Source organism: Monodelphis domestica, chromosome 2 (assembly GCF_027887165.1).
Source record: "Monodelphis domestica isolate mMonDom1 chromosome 2, mMonDom1.pri, whole genome shotgun sequence".
NCBI classification, from domain to species: Eukaryota; Metazoa; Chordata; class Mammalia; order Didelphimorphia; family Didelphidae; genus Monodelphis; species Monodelphis domestica.
In genome coordinates, this window is record NC_077228.1 from 138,499,514 (window position 1) to 138,511,574 (window position 12,061).

Consider the following 12,061-nt stretch of genomic DNA (forward strand, 5'->3'; position numbering starts at 1 on the left):
CCCAAACACAGGAAAACGAGTTGATATGCAGTGTAGTCAGAGAAGCCCCGAACCAAGAACCAGGTAGAAGCTCTGGCCTTGGTCCAGAGCAGCACTGAACCTGGAGTGCTAGCTTTCTCTTTTGATGAATGAGCAGTTTGGATTAGAGGACCTGGAAGGCCTTTTTCAGCTCTAATATTCTAGAATTCTAATAATGGTTTCCCTCATGAATCCTACCATTCCACCATTTGATCCCTCCCTATGCTTGGGTTCTTCGCTAGGAGGAATACAAAGCTATTCTCTGTCCAGCTCTGAGGCTTAAAGGCCTGGTCTGAGGCTAACTCTGTAGGCATCACAAGACAATTTAGCAAATTAAATTACTGGAGTTAGGGAGTATCAACTATATTTTTGGAACTTCAAGTTTGCCCCTGTCCCTAAAGAACTTGCCTTAAGGGAAGTCCCAGACTGACCTTGTCTCTGACTGAACAATACATTTTAAAGTACTTTATGATCCCAGCTTAGGTGGAATTTAATAGATGATCAAATCTTAAATGACTTTTTGTTTTAGAAGTCCTCTCCTAAGTAGCCCAGTCCCTGGCTAGAATCTTCCCTTTATATCTATTATAAAATATCAGCCTCTTCTTGATAATCCTGCCCTAGACTCCTCATTTCCTTGTGGCCATTGTAAAGCTAATCAATCATACTTCCCTGTCCTTAATTCCTTGAAAGGTATAGAAGACCCCTATGTTCTATTATTTGTTGGAGAATCACCAATGGTGATGCTTTTCCCAGAGACACTGTTGCTAGAGTCCCAGAGCTTTGCTATGTGTGGTGTTAAGCACTTGACACTATGTGGTGGTTGGATATTGAACACTGTCTCTAGTCCCGATTTAAGATTTGGTCTTGCTGACTACTTTAGTGGTTCTGTGTGTTTCCAAGCTGAGGATAGGTTAATGTCAGAATCAGACAACAGGAGCCAATGGACAACTGGTCTATGAATTCCCACACGGAACTTACTGGCTTCAGAGTCAGATTGGCCCAGAATAGTCCACCAACCTTTGCTCCCTTGGTTGGGTAGTAGAATTATTTATTTATTTTTGATGTTTAGTCTTGTCTGACTCTCTGGGATGCCATTTGGGGTTTTCTTGGCAGGATACTAGGGTGGTTTGCCATTTCCTTCCACAGCTAATTTTATAGTTAAGAAACTAAGCAAAAAGGTTAAGTAACTTGTCTAGGGTCACACAGCTAGTGTGTCTGAGGCCAGATTTGAACTCAAGAAGGTGAAATCTTCCTGACTTTAGACCCAGCACTCCATCTATTGTGCCATTTAGCTAATGCACCTGTTAAAAGAATTAGCTCCTGAGGCAGCTGTCTGATTACCTAAGTAATCTGCAATGCTGGAAAGTTAACTCCAACAAAGGATTACTCCAACAGCAACATCCTTGACCAAGAGCATTTGTAGAGATCAGGGATGAAGATGAGTCATAGAACCTTACAAAATTTAATTTAGGATTTTAAGAATTTAAGAACAGGTGACTTCATTGCTTTTAGGATTGGTCGCCTCCTTGTTTTTGTTTTTTAACCTGCAACACCCCAGATTGTACCAGATGTTCAAGAACATAATGTATTAGCAATACTTTGCCTACTCTCTGCCCAGAGTCTCTTTAGGTGATATCTCATTAGGTGATATCACCCTCCCAGGAATGGTAAAAGGAGGATAGAACTACGGAAGGAGGGCAATGAGAGCTTTCACTATTCAGTTTGGACCTAAGGAAGAGAAACACAGAAGAAATTACACTCAAGTATATGTATATAACAAGACAATTATACTCAAGTACTTCGATAGATCCATGATCTCATTTATATGAGTTTCTCACCATTGGAATGGAAACCTCCTTATCCCATACTATTTTTCTATGGGTCTCCCATGGAGTACCCACCCAACATAATGGAGGTCTCCTAGATCAGGGGTTCTTAATTTCTTTTGTGTCATAGACTCCTTTGGCAGTCTGGGGACCCCTCTATGGACCTCTTTTAAATTCATAAAACTCAATTCTGAAGATTACAAAGTTAGTCCACCAACAAGTATTAAATAAATGTTTACTCTGTTCCAAGCACTGTGCTAAGCACTGGATAAAGCAGAAAGACAGCCCCTGCTCTCAAGGAGTTTATTCTAATTTCTAATTCTAATTCTGATTCTAACATTCTACTGGGGGAAGATAATACATTAATGAAAACTGAAAAGGTGGGGTGGTAGTAGAGGGAGGGAGCCAAAAGAAATCAATTATATTGCAATTAAATCCAGCTAGCTGGCTCAATGGATAGAGAGGCAGACTTGGAAATGGGAGGTCCTGGTTTCAAATGTGGTCTTAGACACTTCCAGGTTGTGACTTTGGGCAAGTCACTTAACTCCAATTGTCTAGCCCATACCTTTCTTTTGACTTGGAACTAATACTTAGTATCAATTCTAAAGATAAAAAAAGAAGTACAATTATCAAAATATATATATTTTTAAAAGTTCAGATCTTCATAGGTACCAGTAAAGCAGCATGGCTGCCTATTCCTTATCTCCCTTCTTTTCCAAACAACAGATCTCCTCAGTAATAGGCCCTGGGTCATTTCTTGAGGGTAATCATCCTTGGAAATATACTGCAGCTTGTTTGTGCAACCTTGGTGTTAGTTATTAGAGACTCATTGAACAAAGTTATTTTTGTAGTTGTATTAATCAAGGAAGTTGGTATGATCTTCACATATGCATGAGAGACTCCTTGTTGGAAAAGAGCAGAGGTGGCAAACACTCTCAGAGAATGGCCAGAATCAGATTAAAATGTAATGAACAAAATACAATAAAATATAGCTAACATTACATTTTAAGACTAAGAAAATATGCAGCCAACAGGGATCTTTAAATAGCAAGAAACTTTCCTTATAGATGAGTGGCTTCCATTTCAATTTGAGTTTGACAGCACTGGGATAAAACTTTTAAAATTACATTTGCTTCTATAACGGTTTATTGCTTTTGGGAATCAGCAAACAATAAAACAACACAGTGGGAAACACAAATACACTTAAGGAACCAATCAGGTGGGACAGACTGATAGGAGATCAGAAGAAAAGAGTGTTACAAAAGCCTTGGAGGGAGAGGTATCCCAGGAGGAAAAGGTGGTCAAACAGGGTCAAATGTAAAGGTCAAGAATGATGAGAAATGAGAAAAAAAATCAGGTCTGGCAATTAAGAGATTTTGGGGAACTTTGGAAAGACCAGTTTTAGTCAAGATCTGAGATTGAAAGTCTTATTGATTAGAGTTAAGACAAAAGAGGAAAGGAAATGCAGCCAGTGAGTATCAATAATTTATTTGCACAAGAAAAAAAAGAAGGATAAATGATGATAGCTGGAGGGTCTTATGAAAGTTTTTTTTAGGGGATACTCAGGCTTGTTTGAAATTAGTATAGAAGAAACCAGTAGGAGAGTTTGAGGATCACAGAACGGCTGTCATACAGGGTTTTTTTTTTTTTTTAACTCCTTTACTTTTGTCTTAATTGATACTGTAGATTTGGAAATTCTTAAACCCCTAAAACTACCTTACCCAAAATTCCTTTCTGCATTACCCAGAATGCTTTTCCCTTTGTACCCATTTGCATGGCCATGTTATTATTTTATAAGTTCTGTAGCTCCTCCCTCTCATTCTCTTCTTTCACAAGTGGGCTGGGTGGTTTAGGTAGCTTTTGCTCTAGTTGTTATTAATAATAAACCTTATAAAATATAATGTTTTAGTTATTGTATATTAATTTTAAACCCCACAATAATAAGTATGGGTTCCAAAGCAGAAGAGTGATAAGATTGTGACTTGCCCAAGATCACATAGCTCCTAAGTGTCTGGATTCAGATTTGAATCTAGGACCTCCTGTCCCTGGGCTAGACTTTCTATTCATTGAACCACCTAGCTGCTCCTTCATACAGAGTTTATATACCTCAAAAGGTAGACATGCGGCTCAGTAGTTATTAATGTTCTCTCAGTTACCTTTTAAGGGTTTCTATTCATTCAAAGGTTTCTGGAGCTCTCAGCCACAGACAGTAGGGGAGGGTCAGATAATTGCTCAGAAGGAGATTACAGGTGTCCCTCTGCTGACTCTTGTTGCAATTCCCCATCCACAGATCCAGGTCACAGTCTAGGCGCATGATCTCAGGGTGAGGAAGAGCACTAGCAGATACCAGAGCTTGCTGTCACAGGGGAGCAGAGGACCCTGATCACACTTCCAAAGGAGAAAAGAGTACTTTGGGTTACTCACAGACAAGAGCACTGACTAGGAGTTATTTTGTGAAGTGGAAATTGAGGGAACCTTAAAAATTTCAAAGTATATTCCCTTTAACCACTATTAAAAATGACTGAGAAAGAAATCTTTAAAATGGAAGATATTAATTGAGACTACAGAGAGAGAGAGAAAAAAAAACTCTTGGCTTACAGGAAAATACAATAGGCTTATTTTACATTCAAGCAAATTAATATTTTCAAGAAGTTGGAGAATAGCTTTATAGATGGTATATTCAAGTACTTTCACATTTTAAAGAAATGATCCAAAAGGTGGAGACAGATACAAAAAGGGGAGGAGTTTGGGACTGGATTTTCTGGGAGGGGTGGTGAGGATTGGTCTAGCCTTTGGACTTGACCTCCTAGAAGAAGCTTCCTATAATAGGAGAGACTTCTAAAACAAAACCAGTACTCAAGATTGGTACTTAAAATATGATCATTGATACTTTCAGGATCTAAGACCATCAGCCAAGGACTCCTGCATAGGGCAATTTCCCAAACAAACTCAAAAGAAGGACTGAAAGCAGATAGCCCTCCAGAGCTTGCTCTGAAAGCAGCCCCACAAAGACGCTGGAGCTTGGAACAGTGCTCTGTTCACCCACAGGAACATAGCTCGATTTTAAATTAAAAGAAAAGAAAAAATCTGGAAAATGAGCAAACAACAGAAAAAGAAACTCAGCATAGAAAGTTATTGTGACAGAGAAGACAGAAGACAGAAATTCAGAAGAAGACAACAAAGCTAATACTGCTACATCCAAAGCCTCCAAGAAAAATAGGAATTGCTTTCAAGCCCCAAAAGAATTAATGGACATGCTCAAAAAGGATTTTTTAAATTAAATAAGAGAGGTAGAAGAAATGAGAGCGATACCGGAAAATCATGAGAAAAGAGTCAACAGGTTGGTAAAGGAGGCACAAAAAATACTAAAGAAATTAATATCTTAAAAAACAGAATAAGCCAATTGGTAAAAAATGGCACAAAAATCCAGTGAAGAGAAGACTTCCCCCCAAAAAAGCAGAATAGAACAAATGGAAAAAGATATACAAAAATGCACTGAATAGAAGAACTTCTTGAAAAGTAGAAGAGGTACAAAAAATCACTGAGGAAAAGAACTTTTTACAAGGAACAATTAGCAAAATGGAAAAGGAGGTACAAAAGTCACTTGAGGAAATAATGCCTTAAAAATTAGAATTGGGCAAGTAGAAGCTAATAATTCTATAAGACATCAGGAAACAATTACAAAAGTCAAAAAATGAAAAGAGAAAAGAAAATGTGAAATATCTCATTGGAAAAACAACTGACCTAGAAAATAAAACTAGGAGAGATAAGAATTATTGGACTACTTGAAAGCCATGATAAAAAAAAGAATTTAGACATTGTCTTTCAAGAAATTATCAAGGAAAATTACCCTGACATTCTAGAAACAGAGGGCAAAATAGAAATTATAAGAAACCGTTGATCATCTTCTGAAAAACAGTCCAAAAAGATAACTCCCAGGAATATTATAGCCAAATTCTAGAACTCCCAGATCAAGGAGAAAATATAGCAAGTAACCAATAAGAAACAATTCAAATATCATGGGGCCATAGTTAGGTTTAGCAGCTTCTATAGGATTGGAGGGCATGTAATATGATATTCCAGAGGGAAAAAGAGCTAGGACTTCAACCAAGAATCATTTACCCAATAAAACTGAGCATGATCCTTCAGAGGAAACATGGGTATTCAATGGAACAGAAGATTTTCAAACATTCCCAATGAAAAGACCAGAGCTGAATGGAAAATTTTACTCTCAAATATAAGACTCAAGAGAAGCAAAAAAAAGTAAACAGGAAAGAGAATCAAAATACATTCAATAAGATTAAACTAAGAATATCCCCACAGGGAGAGAGGATTCTTATAACTTCACAGAACTTTGTCATTATTAAGGCAGTTAGAAGGAGTATACATAGACAAAGGGCAAGGGTATGAGTTTAATTTGATGGGATAAAACAAAATTAATGGATGAAAAAGAGGAATGCATTGGGAGGAGGAGGAGGAAAAAAACAAAATGGACTAAATTATTACACATAAAGGAGGCATGAAAGAGCTTTTACAATGAAAAGGAATATAGGGGAGGTAGGGAATTGAGTACCTGAACCTTACCCTCATTGGAAATGGGTTCAATGAGGGAAGAACATACACAATCAATTGAATATAGAGAAAACTTTCTTACCCTACAGTAAAGTAGGAGGGGAAGGGGACAAGAGAAGAGGAGTGGGGCTGACAGAAAAGAGGGAAAATTAGGGGAGGGAGGAGTAAATAGGATAAAGAATAACACACAATCATCACAATGGCACAATTTTTTTTACATGTCTAACAAAAGCCTCCTTTCTCAAATACATAGAAAAATGAGTTGAATATTTAGGGATATAAACCATTTCCCAATTGACAAATAGTCAAAGGATATGAACAGGAAGCTCTCAGAAAAAGTAATTAAAGATCTCTATAGTCATACAAAAAATGCTCTGAATCACTATTAATTAGAGAAATGATAATTAAAACAACTCTGATGCACTACCCCATACCTATCAGACTGGTTATTATGTCAGAAAAGGAAAATGACAAAACTTGGAGGGATATGGGAAAGTTGAGACACTAATGCCCTGTTGAGGGAATAATGGACTGATTCAACCATTCTGGAGAGTGATTTGGTCCTATGACCAAAGGGTTATAAGAGTACATAACCTTCAATCCAGCAATATCATTACTAGGCTTGTATACCAAAGAGATGAAAAAACAAAAAGGGAAAGGACCTATATATATATATATATGTATGTATATATATATAAATTTAAATAGCTCTTTAGGGCAGAAAGGGGGATCAAAGAATTGGAAAGTGAGACAATACCCAACAACTGGGGAATAGCTGAGTAAGTTATAGTTTATGATTGCGATGGAATAGTATTGTGCTTATAAGAAATGATAAGCAGGAGGAGCTCAGAAAAAACTGGAAAATCTTACACAAATTGAAGCAGAGTGAAATAAGCAGAACCAAGATAACACTGAACACAGTGACAGGAATACTATACAATGAACAACTGTGAATAACAGCTATTTTCAGCAATACAATGATCCAAAACTATACCATAGAACTCACAAAAAATGCCATCTGCTTCCAGATAAAAAGAAATGATAGAATCCAAATCTAGACCCAGGAAAACCTTTTTTTTCACTTTCTTAATTTTTAAAATTTGTTTCCTTCCATAAAAGGATCAATATGATTGCACATGTAAAATCTATATAAGATTGCACATCATGTCAGCATGGGTAGGGAGGTTGAGGGGAATGGAGAGAGGGAGAGAATTTGAGACTCATTTTTTTAATTATTAGTATATACTTTATTTTAACTTAAACTGGATCTGAAATATAAGATGAAAAAGGCTGTTAGATTTTCATTTTTTATTACCAAAATAATGAAAAAATTTAAAGATGAAATACAAATTTACTTTAAGCATTTAATGTCTTTTAATGTTTAGTTTAATATTCTCCAATGATAGGCTTTATAAATACTGAATTTCTCAATTATCTGAGCATATGCTATGTTTCCTACATACTCAATAATTACAACTGTTATACTTCACATAGGCAAGGGCAAGTTTATAAACATTTTCCAAAATATAATAAACCAGATAATATCAGATTATAATGGCTAGCCTACGCAAAAACTATTCTTTCTTGAGGAAGAGAAACTACTATCACACAGAATAGTACGTTAGAAGCAATATGGTATGTTAGTAACCCAATTGGAAGACTCCTCCTTAGAGTGTTTGGTCCAGCTGTGTGTTGTAAAAATTGATTTGTAGGCCTCTGATTCTTCACTGTTAGCTATAGATCTCTTGGTGGTTCCAGGGGAAGACTTACTGATTTTTCTTGAAGAACTCCATTTGTTCCTGCACTTTTCTGGGTAGAGCTGAGTTTCTTCTCTCTAGAATTAAAGCTTTTTTCTTCATATTTTCCACCCTTAACTTTTGAAGGTCCTGGAGATTCTTCAGTGATAACTGACTTAGAATCTGATTCTTTTATCCAAAAGCCTTGAATTTCTTTGATTTCTTTTCCAGTTTCATTTTGAGTTGTCTGTCTTCCACTCTCTTCTTTAACACATTCACATCCTCTTTATTGCCATTAAGCAAAATGACATCCTCTTCTTGAAAAGGGACACCACATGTATGACAAACTTCAGCTTTGATTTCTTTCAAGGCTTGTTCATCTCCAGGCTGGATTATCTGAGAGCTTTAACTCTGCCACATTCTTAATGCTCTTAATGTGAGATGTTGCCTGTCCAAGGACTTTTTCATTAGATTTGTCCAATAAAAACTCAATGACTGCGTCTTTGTCATTATTTTTTTCTTTGTAGAAAAGGCTATACTGGTAAGTATGACAACTTAAATTAGCCATGAAGTTGGGAAAGCCTAGGATCTATTCAGGGAACACTGATTGCTCTACTTAGCTAGAGAGTAGGTGATAGGTGAGAGATACGATTGAGAAGGTAAGTATTTTACCATATTGAAAGCAAATTTTGGACATGTACAGACCGAGATGGTCTAAGTTACACTCTCCTTAATTGTTGGGTATAAAGTCTTGCCAGTTTTCAGTGGCTTCCCATTTATCCCTTGTAAAGCAGAAATTCCAGATTCTAGAATACAACACCCATTCCCCACCTCTGGCTCTACCCTACTTTTATGTATTTTCCTAGAATTCTTCTCCTTCAAGAACTCTACACCTGTTTCCCAACTCTGTATCTGCCCTATCTTTACAAATTTATCTAGAATCCTCCCTACTGAGTACTCAATGTTTGAACTAAATTGCACTATTCTTTGTCCCTCTTCTCCTTCTGCTCTTTTTTCAGATCAAGTTCTGAATTTACCATTTATGTATGAACTATGTACAAGTTGTTTAAACTTTCTGAGCCTCAGTTTCTACATCAGTAAAATAAATTTTATGCTATCCAAAAGGTGTGTCACCAGGAAATTTTCCTGTAAACCGGAGTGCCATTTATTCATTCAACATGAGCTATTAAGAACACTGGATTTGTCACCTGAAGGACCTGGGTTTGAATCTTATCTCTGACAATGAGACTGCAGCTGCTAGCTAGCCATGAATTCTGAAGAAAAAACATTGAAAGCAGTTTTCTGTTGCTTTATATTGGGATGTTCCTGGGTTCAGAACATTAAGCTTCTTCTTTGTACTTAATCATTTCCCATTGTACTGAGAATTAGCTTTAGGTTCTTGGTTTGGCAATTCTTGGAAATCCCAGGCTGGCTTGGGCTTTTAGGCTGTATCCTGTCCTCTGTTTGTGTTGGGTTTTCAAAATTCAGTTATTTCAGGGAGTGAATGATTGCTCTTGGGAGAAATGAACCTTATTTTGCTCATTGGTCTGGTGCTTGCCAAATTCTGAAACCGGTACAGAGCCCTTGCTGGGCCTGCTCTATATCACATATTCAAATAAAAAAAAATGAAAACCATATTCATCTCTTAATTTTCAGATTTTATACAATGCATTACATTAGAGCTGAGAGAATGACTAGTGAGGCCCTCTCACTCTTCTTCATCATTTATAAAGAAAAATGATAATCCAGGGAAATTAACCAGCAAGATCATAGGACCACAGAATTAGAGGCAGCTATGTAGCACAGTGGAAAAAAGTATATAGTTGCTGGACCTAAAGTCAGAAAAATCTGAGTTCAGATCCTCTTTTATATTCTAGCTAGTCAAACCATTGTATATCTTTCAAACTGAGTTTCCTTATCTGTAAAATGAGGATAACGATAGACTTCTCTTCTAGAGCTGTGAGGACAAAATGAGAAATTTGTAAAGTATATTACAAACTATAAAGCAAATAAAGTAATATCTTATTAATAAAGTAAACCTTAAAACAAATGCTAATTATTATTATTGCTATGCTCATTATTGCTGGCGCTAAAAAGATCCTAAGAAGTGAAGATCACATCACCAGTTAATGTCAAAACTAGGATTAGAAATTAGATCACTTGAATGGTAGTGCTCTTCCCATTACATTCTGAAGAAGTCAACATAGCATAATCCTGACCCCAGGACCAACTTTTGGGGATGTTTATTGAGATTAAAATAATGTTTGTATAGCAATAACTCAGTTGTTGCCAACATTTCAAGACTTGCAAAGTACTGGCTTTTTGGACTTTCTTCAAATCTCAGCTAACATCTTACCTTTTATAGAAATCTTGGCTTTTACTTTCCTGATCCCCCTTAATACTCGTGACTTCTCTCTGCTAATCATTTCCTATTTATCTTGTAAATAGCTTGTTTTGTATATATTTGTTTCTATGTCATCTCCCTTATTAGACTGTGAAGTCATTGAGAGTAGAGATTGTCTTTTGCTTTTCTTTGTAACCTCAGAACCTGGCACAATACCTGGTACATAGCAGGCAGTAAATAAATGCTTATTGACTTACTGACACCTCCCAAGCAAGGTAGATAAATGTATATCTAGTATTTCTCTTCCTGGTAGTCAGTCTCTCTCTGCTAATCCTTTAGGGATAGTCATGGAAACTTTCACCAGGCCATACTTGGAACTTTTTCAGCTAGGGGGATCTTTCAGAGATTTGCAAGTGGATTTCAATGGCACCGATATTTCCTGTATGAAGTCCAAAATTCAGGGTCACTTCTACAGTTTGATAAGGCAATGATGTAGGGCTTTGGTGGTGTATACCCACACACAAATATGTTTAAACATATTTGATAACTCACATTTAGCACATGCTATTTCAAGGGATTGAATTTCAGGATGGATTGCTGCCATGCCTAATACAGTGCCAATCTCTTAGTAGCCATATTTCATCTACAAATTAATGAGGGTATGATGGGAGATAAATGGCAAACTCTTGAAACAGCATTTACTTTCCATGTACATTCCACAAGGCTTTTCTGAATTCATGTTCATGGGATTGTAATAATTAAAATAGTGGAAGACATAAACTGTGGCAGATAATAGAGTGGTTGCCTTAAATTGTGACCTCAGAAAATATGGTTTCAAGACAGTGTCTTGTTTTAAATCAAATATAAGGTGGTTGCCAGGGAAAAATTCCCAATTATTAAATATACCCAAGTCAACTGGGTTTTATAGAGATTTTAATTCATACAAATGAGGAATTAAAGAGAGAGAAAAGGAAATAATGAGAAAAAGATAGGCCGGCCCAGGTCAGCCCTGGACAACCCAGACCCAAGCCCTAAGAGAAAGATCAGTCAGTCTTTTATCCACTCACCACAAGATTTGTCCAAGCAAAGATTCTAGTGTTCAGAGACACCAGTTCAGCTTTGGCCAGCTGCCATCTCCCATCTCCCGAGAAAGTTCCTCTGAGATCCAGAGTCTCCTCAGAGGGAGTTCCAACCAGAGCCCCTTGCTCTCAGTTTTTCCTCTCCTTTTAAAGGGAATTTTCTCCTATGTCACCTCCCCTAAGTTCTCACATCTACCGACCACAGTAGACTTTTCCAAAGGACAGACCATTCTTAATTCACACCTAAGAAGGCTTGAACTTTTGATTAAGTTCACACCTGAAAAACCTCTGAGTAAGTTTCTCACCTCTTTGCTCCTTGTAAATTCTTTATAGGTACTTAGCACCCTTTTGTATTAATCTAAAAATAAGTACAGCTTAAGAACTTTTGCCTTACTATAAGTATGGGTTTAAGAATTTTTCATTGTTCAGCAAGGAGTTTCTTCCCCTAAAGCAGGCTTAAGTAGGGGTGGAGTAGAGATCTCTCAT

The 12,061-nt window shown here is 36.9% G+C and overlaps 1 long non-coding RNA gene and 1 pseudogene across 1 annotated transcript in view; one reads left to right on the forward strand and one right to left on the reverse strand.

Moving 5' to 3' along the window:
- LOC130456987 (uncharacterized) overlaps positions 1 to 6,295 on the forward strand; it is an 8,903-nt gene extending 2,608 nt beyond the window's left edge. The window contains exon 2 of the long non-coding RNA XR_008915934.1: positions 4,741 to 6,295. This is a non-coding gene — a long non-coding RNA (uncharacterized LOC130456987). The remainder of the gene's footprint in view (positions 1 to 4,740) is intronic.
- Positions 6,296 to 8,013: 1,718 nt separating this feature from the next.
- Positions 8,014 to 8,720, reverse strand: LOC100619600 (replication termination factor 2-like; annotated as a pseudogene).
- Between the last annotated feature and the right edge of the window lie 3,341 nt (positions 8,721 to 12,061).